At 36.8% G+C, this 14,527-nt stretch overlaps 1 protein-coding gene across 2 annotated transcripts in view; it reads right to left on the bottom strand.

Annotated features, from left to right (window-relative positions):
• LOC149776141 (solute carrier family 23 member 1-like) overlaps positions 1 to 5,312 on the bottom strand; it is a 146,871-nt gene extending 141,559 nt beyond the window's left edge. For both annotated transcript variants that reach the window (XM_089942426.1, XM_089942425.1), the window contains exon 1: positions 4,942 to 5,312. The gene's annotated coding sequence lies outside the window, so the exon portion shown is untranslated. The remainder of the gene's footprint in view (positions 1 to 4,941) is intronic.
• Between the last annotated feature and the right edge of the window lie 9,215 nt (positions 5,313 to 14,527).

Below are 14,527 nucleotides of genomic sequence, written 5' to 3'. Positions count from 1 at the left end.
CATTAGAGAATCACAAGAAAGGAACCAACAACAACAACAAAAACAACAGCAACAACATAACCAACAAGGGATGGTAGCTGAGAACAGGCAACATCAGCAACAAGAAAAACCAACTCCAAAACAAAGGCAGAAAATTAACAGCAGCAACAAGGACAAAAGCAACAACATCACCAAAATCACCAGAAAGAACTGGTACAGAGACAAACAAAAGAAATGCATCAAAATGAGCAAATAAACAAGACTCAACAGATATCACAAATACCACTAACAACAACAGGGAAAACAGAACCAACGCTCCTAGTACAAAAAACAACGATCCCAGAACCAGCACAACCTGTAAATCCACTAACCAAAACCAAAACAATAGAAGAACAAACAGTAAAAGAAAACAAAGAAGCAACAATTAACACGTGTGTGTGTGTGATATGGATTTTTAACGTAGATTTAACAATTTTTCAGTCATATCGCTACGATGTCTGCAGTGTGACAGTTTATAGTGATGTCTATCACTGGTGCATCATGCCGCAGACATGTAGCATGATGTCCCACCCAGTCATATTATCCTGACACCAGGTCGACCAGTCCTAACACTAACCTCTTAATGCTGAGCGCCAAGCGAGGCAGCTGTTAGTACCATTTTTGTACGTCTTTGGTATGACTCGGCCGGGGATCTAACCCACGACCTCCCGCATCCGAGGTGGACGCTCTAACCACTAGGCCACCGGAGCGGTTATTAGCACTGGAGAAAGGAAGATACAAGAGAGCACTGGAAGAGGCGAGCAAAATACGGGAAAATATATACAAAAATCGGTAACAACAACAAACACAGAAACTCGAGAATCAAACAGAGAAAGGAGAAGAGAAAAAAGAAGACGGCAAAAAGAAAAAGAAGCGAGAATGGCAGAAGAATACCTGTTAGACACTGATAAATGTTTCGAATGAAGAAAAAAAAAATTTTTAATTAAAAATATTAAAAAATGGAGAAAGAAAATTTTTTTAAAAAAGAAACATTAAAATGAATGAAAATATAATCAACACTAAAATATAAAACAATAATACAAATTTATTGAAAAATTAATAACACTTTCCCAAACCTGTATAATAAAACAAATCATACTTTATAACAACACATACAATATAGCAACCATTAACATGTGGGGCAGGAGGGCCTCCCTAACTGGTCTGAAAAGATCAAACAGGTGAGATCACCCTCCCATAAAAGAAAAAAACAACAAACGATAACATGACGAAAGTGATTAATCTTTACAGGTGTTTTATTTATGCTAATAGAGATGGAAGTATTGTATTATTGTTGTTAGCTTCCTTTTGCTTCGACTGATGTTATTCACTTGTTCTAAATCACGTTGTAAGTATTGAATATTGCCAGGTCTTTGATTTGTGCTCATACAGGTGTCAGTATTGCTTTAAACATTAAAGTGACCACCATTTGCGTCTGCACAGTTTTATTCTCTTATATTCTTTATTTTGGGTATTTGTAGAGGTTAAACCAAGACATTAAATACTTACTAATATGCAAATGTTGACAGGCAAATCCACGAATTCATGAATTTAAGTACCCATGATTTTTTTATGATTTTTGTTTTATTTTTATTTTTTTTAATTGTTTTTTTTTAAAACAAAACCAAAAAAAATTGAGCCCAACTAAAATACTTTTTTGACACCTCTTAGCCTTTTCATATCATGTCATGTTATTTAGGACTTAGAAGTAACACCCTGTTTTTCTAAATATTTGTGTCTTGTATGTGTTTCCCTGTCTACCCATACAGTGTTTGATGTTTATTTGTTTTAGATAAATAATAATATAAATAGCATATGAAATTTGCAGGGTTGCTTTTTGTTTCGCTTATTATATTGTTTTAATTTCTTTATCTCATAAGCTTTGGGAATATAACGTACTCCCTTCCCATGGCCCGTGTTGGCCTTAGGCCTGGTTTCCATTTTCCCTTGGCTTGGAGCTTTAGTCTGTACTCCCCACCCCTTGTAAAATTTTGTGCCACGGGTGGGTTTCCGTCCCTTTTCCCATTGGTTGTTAAGAACGCGTAGTGACTTTGCCAGAGTCATTTTGTCCTGTGATTGTAGTTTATATGTATGTTTTGTTGTTTTTGTTTCTGTTATTGTAAGAACTGGCGCTATCTTGGTCGAATTCATGTATTGGTCTGGATGCCCTATCTATTCCTAGAATAAGGTTTTGGAATATGTAAGGATTTAAGCCGAAAAGGGAAAATAATAATATGTGTACTTGTTGTGGTCTGTATCGTGTGTGTTTGCATGTATTTCTGTTTATATTTCATTGTGTCGTTCCGGTGTTGTTTTGAATTGTATTTTGGAAGAGACATGGTTTTTTCCTTTCTTTCTTTTCCCTTTGAGTTTGGATTTAATATTGAAGAATTTGTTGAAGAATTAAAATTGGAGTTTAATGATACTACAGTAAGTGTATACATGGACAATATGTATACAAATGTCATCTCAATGTATCATCAATCAGTGTATATCCAGATCAAAGACTGGCAAAGACATATGCGATGGAATCAACAACATGAAGCAGAAGATTCAAATGTCTCCAGGAAGACATTGTATTAATGACATACATACATACATAAACACACACACACACACACACACACACACACACACACACACACACATACGTGTATTCATATACTTGTGAGGACCTTGACATATGACTACATTTCGAGGACCATAAGAAGCAATGAAAGTATATGCTACAAATTTGAAAGTAAGCTTAACTGTAAGCCATGCACTATCTGTATCACTTCATTTTTGCCGTATACTTTAAACATTATGAGGACTATTCTTACTTTACCATCATTGTGATGTTATGTGATGTGAACAGGATTTTTAATGTAGCTTTGACAGTTTTAGTCATATTGTTTTGATGTCTGCAGTGTGACAGTTTATAGTGACGTCTAGCACGGGGGCATCATGCTGCAGACCTGTATCATGATGTCCCACCCAGTCACATTATCCTGACACCAGGCCAACCAGTCCCACCCAGTCACATTATCCTGACACCAGGCCGACCAGTCCCACCCAGCCACATTATCCTGACACCAAACCTACCAGTTCTTAAAATAACCTCTTAATGCTGAGCGCCAAGTGAGGCAGTTGCTAGTACCATTTTTGTAAGCCTTTGGTATGACTCGGTCGGGGATCGAACCCACGACCTCCCGCATCCGAGGCGGACGCTCTAACCACTAGGCCAACGGCGCGGTACCATCATTGTGAGGACTAATTACACACAATCAAAGACTACCATCAACCTGAAAACCTGAATAGTTTTTTTTTATTGCGCCTGTCCTGCAAAAACAGCTTAAATGTCCAAATCTTATTAAAATATAAGTTTAAGTTATTTTGCCAAAAACAAAACCTCAGGCACTGTATTACAACTTTGTAACCTCTTTAATTGACACAATAAAAATTACCATCCAGTTGGTAAATGTGAAATAGCATTATAGCAAAAATATGCATCAAGTCTAGATAGTGCAAAATAAAAACTTAAGAATATAAAACATATCTAAATTGTCAAATCATCTATTAAAATAAAAAATGTAATTTCAAAAAATGTAGGTTGACACCAAACCAACACAAATGTCATAAGTCAGTTTGCCCAGTGCAAATTCACTGGAACTGAAGTTGCCTTTATGAAATCTGCGTTTGACTCATTATATGACAATATATCACAACTAAAGTTTAAATATTAGCCAGAATAAAACGGGAAGTTAAGGAAATTGCGTTCCATTCGTTTTACAATTAATTTTTATTTTGTTTATGCCTTAAAATCATATTCCCATAATTAAAGTTATTAAAAAGATGTGTGTACATAATAAATGAAGATAAATATGTAAGCGAGAAGGAAAGGAAGGGTTAGAATGAACACACACACATTATATATATATGAGAGAGAGAGAGAGAGAGAGAGAGAGACGCACAAACAAAGAAATACAACATTTCAAAGAATGTATTTAAAACTGTCCCTGTCTTACTAACCCCACAATTTATGGCATTTCGATGTTGCCACAAAATGTGCAGTTTAATTCCTCAAACTTTTCGGGGACAGGATTTGGATTTGGATTTTCAGTCATATCGACTGCGATGTCTGCAGTGCGGCAGTTTATAGTGACGTCTAGCATTGGGGCATCATGCTAAAGACATGTAGCATGATGTCCCACCCAGTCAGGTTATCCTGACACCAGGCCGACCAGTCTTAACACTAACCTCTTAATGCTGAGCGCTAAGCGAGGCAGCTGCTAGTACCATTTTATAAGTCTTTAGTATGACTCGGTCGGGGTTCGAACCCACGACCTCCCGCATCCGAGGCGGAGACGCTCTAACCACTTAGGCCACCGGAGCGGTTTCGGGGACAGGATGTATGTGTACTTAGGATTTGAAATGTGCTAGACCCCAACACGCTCATGGGCTTCTCCCCACTCTGCACACCCGCCCCGCTCTTTTTTTTTTTATCTTTCTTCATATCAAAAGGATCGAAATAGTAGGATTGTTCTATGTAATTTCCTATTCAAATATTTTAGTACTGGAAGAAATTACAACTGACGGACTGCACTGCAAAAATATTTCCTTTAAATGCGAACTTTGATTGAACTTTTTGTGGATCAACTTCATAAAGACACCGACTATTTTGCTGATTATGTGTAGCTACCTTGCACACACACACACACACACACACAGAGAGAGAGAGAGAGAGAGAGAGAGAGACTCCGTTCCATTAGAGTGCACGAATACTGGCAATAAGGTCGCGACCTTAGACGATCCTAACTATTGCAATCAAATAAAAAGAAATAAAGAGGCGGGCAGTGATGATTTTGAAAAGGATATACGAGAGAGAGACAGATAGACCTACAGAGACAGACAGACACAGAGACAGACACACAAACAACTTACCTATATTATGCCCTCATAACTTGGTTTATCTGGCATCAGTTATAGTCTCGAAATACAACTAGCTTTCACATGGAAGGTTTGTTCTGTTCCATGTAAACCGGATCTTTTCTGGCTGTTTCCGCTGTCTGTTTCAAATTAGCAAATCAATCTACTGTCGATAGATTAGATGACACTTCACCGTTCACTGATCCCAGTCCTTCCTGTACAATTTTGGTTGTTTTTCCAAGTTCTGGACGAATATTACTGTTAATCAGCTATGTCGTACTTGAATACTGGAAGTAATGCGAGAAACATACAAGTACAAACAATTTATCTAGCATTTTAGGCCACCAAACCCATACTGTTTACCTGTCAGCATAAACAACCTTGGAATATACTCCACAGAAACAACTGGTTGTATGACTTCATGTATACATACTATATTACTGTATACATCGTATATACGTCATACATGTTCTCTTCTTATCAAATTATACAACTGCTACAAACTAATTAGAACAATTCAAGGAAGGTTTAGAAAAAAGAAATCTTATGAATTATTGATTATAAATGAAATTGCTATAATATAATGAAGAAAATGCAAAACTTTTAATAATTCAATTTGTATATAAATATTAAAATAACTACTTTGATTATGTGAAATAGCATATAGTACAATCAGGTTTCTAACCAACTGATTTGACAACGTTAGTAAGAGACACTTATAATACAGTTTGTTTTGTTTTAGAACATGTTAAGAATGTTGATGCTGTTTTCTTTGATATTATCAAGGCTTTAGACAGAGATTGGCATAAAGAGTTAGTTCCTTTCAAAACTAAAAAGTACTATTGGTACTCAGGAAAACTTTTTACTTTGGTTTGAAAGTTACTGTCAAGGAAAAAAACGGGTTATTAAAAATTCTAAAACCTCGGAGGTTTGATGCATCGACACTGGTGTCAGCCAGGGGTCCACTTTGGGACCCTTATTGTCAAGTTTCGTCATTCCTTTTGTATAGAATATAGAATCACCTATTAGACTCTTTGCTGTTGCTACAGCACTACATATAATGGTTGATAATCAGATCTTAGCTGGTGAAATCTCAAACTCAGATATTGAAAAAACTACATAAATGTTCCATTAGTTACATTTAATCGGATTAGACTGAGTCGATGCCTATATCAAGGAAACGGAATAATAACCATAATGCGGCCGAAATAAATCCACAAGAGGTTACTTAGCACAAGCATTTGTACATTATCTTAATCCATGATGCCACTTGACACGCTCATGGCAAATATATTTGACAAATCCCGGAAGACATTAAACTGTTCAACAAGTTTTATATTCGAACTGGATAGACTGTCCTTGGAAAACAAATGTACAAATATTATATTGTACCAATTTTTTTTACGCTGGTCACATTTGGGACAATTTGTGTCAGGCAGGAAAAAGAACTCTTAGAAAATAATAAATGTCGAGGCGATTAGAATAAGAATTACAACCAAAAGGGCATCCTTGCACGTTTTTACTATGAAATTAACATGGAAAGCCGAAACTCTAGCCGTTGCAAGCATGCGTTCATTCAGTTAATAATGAATGATATTGTAACAAATATATAACTTAAAATCAATAAATTCAATGGAATTTTCGGCTTCATCCTGTTACAATACCTCAGAGTATGTTGAAAGTGTCGGTAAATTTGCATATATTGTATTATGCTATAAATAGCTTCAATCAAAGAACCAAATTATAATAAAACAGTCTGGTTCCCTGCTTCGTATGTTCCCTGTGTTGCATTCCTCTATACGAAGTCAGGCGAACGCCGACGCTATATTTTCAAGTAATCAAAAAAATGTCCTCATATCTACACACCTAATGAATCTAACTGCGGCACATTTATTCCTTAATTTTCTGTTTGCTAGCGACATAATGTGAACTTTACTAAAACTTTCGATTTGAACTATAGCAGTGATTATCTTGTGTTCAAGGTTAACCACCAATTCGGCCATATTATTTTTACAAATATTTTACTAGCAGGCGAAAATGAAGGAAAAGGGTATGCACAACGATATTTTTGTTTATCTTGCACATTTTAAACAGCGTCATCTAAAAAGTTCCTTCTTATTTCTATTTTTATTTCCATGATGAGGCCATATTAGTATCACGTGACCGTCCGCCATTAAGGTACTGATTTATCTCTGCGGTTAATCTGAGAAACAGTTATTTCCTACGGGTTGATTCTGAATGCTAGCGATTATCTCAAGCAGTCATGTTAACAGAAAAGCTTATGCGAGTAGATAAATGATGTTTTACAGTTAAACATATAAAATAATTCCAAAATACAAACAATTAGCATGATCAGAAAGTTAATGACATATAATCATTGGGCACTGCCGATTAAGTCTTTATCCCTACTTTGTGTACCAGATCGAGTCCGGTCCTTAAATTTCAAACATGATCAATTGTTTTTTAAAAAAAATTGAACGATCATAAAAAGCTGCTTTTGGATAAAAAAAAAATAAAAAAGGATGAAACGTTATATCTGCAAATGCGAAATGACGAATAGTTTTGACACATGCTCCATATATTATAATCCTCAATCAGGTATTTCAGATAAAGCGCACATTGCACCTTAAACCTGTGAATGATGCTGACCTGACATGAGAACACTTTAAAATACATTAAAATTCACCCCCACCCCCAGATTAAATTACAGCCCTACTAACATCTTGGTGCAATAAATGGGAGAGAGGAGATAGTGACTTAGATACAGCATTGTGGGACAGAAAGTAATTCAACTTAAGGTCACAATTCGAAAGTCATTCGACAAAAGGTCAAAATTCTGATTTTCATAGTTGTGAAAGAGGTGAAGGACAAAAAGTCAATTATTTCCAGTAATGAAAGAGGTGTGGGATTAAACGTTAAAGGACAATTTTTATTGGAGCTATGAAAAGACGCAGGTCACCAAGGTCAGCAAGTCATAATATGACATGTAATTTTTAATGTCTTTTTACTAGATGAATTAGGACCATGTTTTATTTGTCCTATTAAATATAGTATTTATACACTAATACCTCTTTACCTGCATAAATTCAGGTCAAAACCACTCCTTCCTTCGTACAATATATTTGATAAAGGGGGACCAGATATTGGCTTCTAGCATGCACATCCTGTAACATAATTTGATTGTTATTTCAGTGTATAATATTTGTTTTAGTCAGAATATTGAGCAGTGATTCAATACGTCTCACTAGGACAAAAAAAGGATTAAAGAAAGGATGAAGCAGATAAAAGTATATTGGTTTAATACAGATGTTAGATAAATCCAATAAAGGCACGTGATAGATAAATCAATAAAACATTACATTGTTCTATCACAGCATGATAACATATATATATATATATAATTTATCGATTTGTGCATTATCAATCTTCTTTTACATGACACTCGTATCGTATTGCTTGTGTTAGTTTCATGAGATGAATTACTGAGTAATTTGAAATAAGTGTGTGACGTTAACAGATCTGTTATCATAAATAGTTAAATGTAAAGTCTGCATGATCGGTAGCGACGCTTAATCAGCACCTTAATGGCCGACGCAATTGATGACACCTATCAGCGAGGAGGAGATATCTATATAAGCACTGTCTACTGGAAAGGTCTATAGAAAAGTTCATATTGTGTCACTAACAAACGGAATATGTAATGAGTAAATTTGCAGCAGTTTGATTGACTAGATCTGTCCAAATGAGGCCATTTGTTTTGATCACGTGACAATATCGCGTCGGCGTTCTTCTGACTGTATTGCTGAGTGCAACGCAGGTAGCATACGAAGCAGGGAACCAGATTAATAATAAAACTAAAATGGCCATGACTAAAAGTATTCCTAAACATTCACGGACTTTATATATAAGATTGGAAAATATCCTGCAAATTGTATTTTAAAAGCGGACTGGACTGAAATAGTATTAAAATTCCGAAACTGTGATATATAACAATAGAAGCATTACAATACCGAAATAGTATCGGACTTTAGCGGAGAGTTCTATAAATTATGACAAACTGAACAACAATCTGGTATAAATTCAAAGTAGTACTAAAATTCCGAAACTCTATCGGATTTTAGTGCTGACTTCTAAAAAGAACATCAAAACAAATATGCATTTAAAAAAAAGTTCCCTTGACTAAAAGTTGTACTGCAGTTCCTAAACTCATATAATTTTATCGGAGACAGAATAAAGTCCGGAACTGTTTTTAAAAATATGGTCGCGACTAAAAGTAGTGCTACAATTTCTATGCTAACATAAGTTTATCTGAGATGATTAACAAATTTCCCCAAAATGTACAAATTGCAAAAAGTTTTAAATTTTAAAAATATTAATAATAATGAATTGTAGATGACGGTGTGTAACTCACTGCTCAAGGCCTGTTAGCTAGTATATCTAGGATATAGGTCAATACACACGGCATGTAATGTGGATAGTAGATGACTGGGTGTTGGTAACTACACACGGCGTGTTTATTTTTGTTGGTATAATATAGTGTTTTGGTAGCAAGTAACTAAATGTTGGTTACTATACAGGTCATGTTAGATAGTATATGTGGGTTTATTAGTCACTATATACAGTGTGTTGATGATTTAATGTGAGTGATAGATAGTAAATGGCCGAGTGTTGGTTATTACACACGGTGTGTTGTATAGTATGTGTGTGGTATTGGTCAGCATATATGTCATGGTGATGATATAATGCGGTGTGTTGGCTAGTAGATAAATGGGTGTTGGTCGCTGAATGCGGCGTGTTGATGGTATATTGTGGTTTATTGGTCACTACACACGATGCGTTGATGGTATAATGGTATACTGTGTGGTTTGGGATAGCAGATGAATTGGCGTTGAATGCTAGACACGGCGTATTGCTGGCATAACGTGGGGTATTGGTCACTACACACAACTTGTTAATGGCATAATATGGGGATTTTTATAGTAGTTCAGTTGGAATTGGTAAGTACATGTGGTGTATTGGATAGTATTTGTGCGGTATTAGTTATTACATAGGTCGTGCTAAATAGTACATCAACAATTGTGTTAGATGGTATCAATATGTTAACAGTACATTTTACGTGAAGACCAAACAAAAATTCAACATGGGAACAGTCTATAATAATCTTCTAGTTAACATTACTTTTCTGTATGGGTCTATAGTATCTCCCACATACTAAAACCTATCGACAAGTTTAACATAGGATTTCCCATATGGGTCCCGAGTGACGTCTTAAGTTAAACCTATGGACAATTTTAAGATGATTTCCCGTACCGGTCTGGATATAAACATATGGATAATTTTAACACCGGATTTCCCATATGAATCTCAAGTGGTGTTTAAGCGTGTCGTGTGTCATACATTACAGCTATTATATGACAAGATTATAATTAGGAAATACGTGAATTGTGAATTCTTTCTTTTTTAAAGTGAGGTGTAAAAAAGGTACTTCAAGTACCTTGCTTATATGCATTTTTTACGTGGACCATTTTAGGAGGCTGTAATTTCATTCCAGTACTGCAATACGTATATTATTTTCTTTCTCCTTCTGTGAGTCTGTGAAAAATGTACACATTGAGGTATACGGATTCTTGTCTAGCTTTTATTTTGAAATACTTGTATGTAACAAACTCATTTGGTAGGCCATCTCTGAGGTAAATGTTTGTATGTAACAACCTCAATGGGTATGCCATCCTTGAAGTAAATGTTTGTATGTAACAACCTCATTTGGTAAACCATCTTTGAGGTAAATGTTTGTATGTAACAACCTCATTTGGTAGGCCATCTTTGAGGTAAATGTTTGTATGTAACAACCTCATTTGGTAGGCCATCTCTGAGGTAAATGTTTGTATGTAACAACCTCAATGGGTATGCCATCTTTGAGGTAAATGTTTGTATGTAACAACCTCATTTGGTAAACCATCTTTGAGGTAAATGTTTTTAAGTAACAACTTCATTTGGAAGCCCATCTTTGAGGTAAATGTTTGTATGTAACAACCTCATTTGGTAGGCCATCTTTGAGGTAAATGTTCGTATGTAAGATCCTCAAACGCAATACTTTCTACAAGAATAGACATTCGTCTTGTACAATTCTTTAGTCATTGCTTTCACAGGGAAATTCTATCATATCGATCTGTCGCTAGATCATGTCTGAATTTCAGTGGAAGTAATAGTTACACAACTTTTCAAGATTAGAAAAGATTTAAATTAGCGGTAACTTCGTCTTGTTGAGTTCATAACTTTCCCATACCATTTTTGCATCATACAATTTTTAACTCTTAGCTGAAACATCTTAATTATTAAATTTATATATACATATATATTTTTGTTGTTGTAATTTTAATTATATTCAATTTATAGTATTTCTAACCTTTCTTCTCCACTCAAAACAAATTCATATTGATGTAGTAAGCATTTAAGCTTGTGTTACCTGTGAATTGCGTTTGATTTTAACGATTCAAGCATAGAGAAAATTCAATATATTGCATGGCATAAGTAATATCTATTGGATCATTGACTCAACTGCGTGTGCAATATATGTAGATAAAAGTTTTCCTTGCGAAGGCATTTTATGAAATAACTTTGAAAACTTTTCTGAACAACAAATCCATGTATTTTCGCATGCCATATAATTGAATTGACAATATATGTGTACATTGTTCTACGCAAAAGCGATGGGTACTATCATTCTTCTGTATTAGGATGACAGGGGGACTTATGGGAAGTCGGCGGGTTTGATTACTCCCAGATCAATCATTTCCTCGATTTCTTCCCTTACCACTTGTTGCTTCGCGTGAGACAAAGGGTAGGGTTTCGGTTGAACTTTCTGGTCGTCCACTAGCTTTAAACTGATCTCGACGAGTGTTGTTCACCCCGGTAGATCCTTCCGCTGATCCCTAGTCAGCATTGAGTCACGCTCCACGTCTGAAGGTGTCTCAGCCTTCATCAATGGACAGCTCGGAACGGTGTTCTCGTTTTCCGGGTCGCCTTCGGTGTCCTCGGTGACGATCGATGAAACAACGAAATCGATAGTGGGCTCTCGTTCTCTATATTTCCTAAGGAGGTTGGCGTGGTACAGTTTCTCCTTAATTGGTAGCCGTATCTGGTAGGTTTGACCCCCAACCTTCTCGGTTACGATGTACGACCCTCTCCACGAAACTTGTAGTTTGTTGTGTCTTTGGGGAAACATCAGCAACACCTTGTCTCCTACCTCGCACATGCGTGGTTTAACGCGATTGGAGTAGTATCCCGCTTAACGAGGCTTCGCTTCCCGAGATTTTCCTTTACTAACGCACAAACGTTTTCCAGTTTGTTACGTAAGTCAGTGACGTGCTGATAGGTAGTACGTACCTCTTCAACAGCGTGGGAGTCAGTCCACAACTACCTCAGTACGGCGATGGGTCCTCGTAAGGTCCTCCCATATAGGAGTTCAAAGGGGGGAAAACCCCAACCTCGCTTGTGACACTTCCCGATATGCAAATAGCATAGCAGGAATATTCCGATCCCAATCCTTGACGACCTTCATACAGTGTCACAAGATGAAACCGGGTTGGGACTGGATTAGGGAAGACACCAAAACCAACTGCGTTTACAAGATGTTTATTTATAAACGCAATTTAAATATTAACAAATCTGACACCATTATAAACAAAAAGATATGGAGAATTATAAAGTTCCTAACATGGAACTATCAACAACAATTAACTCAACGAGAAAAAGTCAAACATGAATTTAACAAATGGAATTTCAAACAAACGTGAATTATCTCCTATCACCGATCAACAAAATAAAAGTATGATTTACACCCCAATATAAACAAAATATTGAATGTATCGTTCATCCAACGATATTGAAATGCATGTAAATTTGAATGTATCGTTCATAAAACGATATTGAAAAAGGAATGAATGAAATTATGAACCTATCGATCGTTCATATAACGATATTGCAATAGGAATGAATGAAAATATGCTCAGATAGCAATAGTGAAAATAACAACGTGGAACACAATAAATATAACTATCGTGGCGCCCATTTAACGTCCAAGATGCAACTCCCATTCCACTCGCTCTAGTCAATGGCCAGAGAAGCGCCCACGCACGGTCCGCTCCTCTGTCTGTTGAAGGATCCCTAGAGAGCCCTCACATCAATCACAGACCCGATGGTCGCGAAGCCCTGGTCCCTCGCATCGAGAAAACCAGTATACTCTTCCGATCCAACGTCACCATAACACAGCGTATACGTCACATGAAACCATAGAGTTCTGAGACTCCACATCAAACCATTATAAGGCATGGCAGCATGTATAAGGCATCATGTATAAGGCAGCTAAAATTATAACTAAACCGTGTAGCACATATGACACGGTTAAGTACTTCTGCATTGATATATGTTGCGCATGCGCGCACATGAATTCGTTAGCCATTACATTAATCGTTTAATGCATGCAGCGTATAATTAAATTCAATTTGTCTGTTCAGTTACAACAAATAGCTAACTCGAACCAGACTAAAGTATTTCTAATATGGCGTTGTATAACCTAGGTATTGACTCTCTGTAGAATTTAGTATAAATTCTAAAACATCTAAAGGATGCAAACAATTAAGTCATATAAAACGAATAGTAATAAAGAAAATTTCATTACCTCTACAGCTGGAGATTGGCTCCCGTAAAGGGGTAAGTTTTCTGACAAGACTTGGCGTAATGTAATTTGGTTATAGAGAATTTGCTTTATATAGCTGTGACAGATATGCGCAGCTAGGTACTTAGGTTTCCCGCTGCAGGCAATTTGCTCGTGCAGCATGGTCTCAGTTCGCTCAGGATTTCGAAATAACTAGAGCCGAAAAAATATACCACCCTCGGGTGACGCTGTACGCGACAACGAAACCCGAGTACATTTTTGACAACAAATGCATATTGATATAACTCATATACAATTCCGTGGCATACAGCTTCTTAAGGGTGTTCTTCAGAGTCCTGTGAAACCGCTCGACCAGCCCGTTGCACTGTGGGTGATACGGAGTGGTGGTGAGATGCTTAATCGACATCAGTCGGTTAACCTCTTCCATCACGTGACTCATGAATTGCGTCCCTGATCGGTCAAGATTGATAAAACCGCTTAACCTCTCCCTGGACCCTTTGCCAGCAGATTCCTTTGACAATACAGCATAGCAATCCCCTTGTGTACTCCCATGCGACTTTTACACGTGAGCTTCAATACTTACCTAGCTTCGCCTTCAATACAAAGATTTGCTTGAAGTGCGGTAGACGATCCCCTTCTTTTACATAAATCTCACCTCTCCAGCTGGAGTTCTTTTCTCCGTTTCGATTTCAGCGTGTTTATGCAACTGCGCAAGAGTTGCGGGTTCATGCTGAAGTTTCTCCAGCTCGGCTGAAAGCAAGTTAGCAACCAGCGACGAATTAGCTTACATCGGCGCCGACTTCGCCTGACGACTCTTAGACATGGTGTCCACACCACGCACCGCTAGAGTTGTATAGCTTGCTGAGTTAGGTTGCGGTAACACATACCGAAATCTCAGTATGACGTCATGCGACAAAACAATGC

Source organism: Sinohyriopsis cumingii, chromosome 18 (genome assembly GCF_028554795.1).
Source record: "Sinohyriopsis cumingii isolate HCF-2022 chromosome 18, ASM2855479v2, whole genome shotgun sequence".
Taxonomy (NCBI): domain Eukaryota; kingdom Metazoa; phylum Mollusca; class Bivalvia; order Unionida; family Unionidae; genus Sinohyriopsis; species Sinohyriopsis cumingii.
Note: the sequence above shows the minus strand (reverse complement) of the source record. Positions and strands in the feature narration are given on the sequence as shown.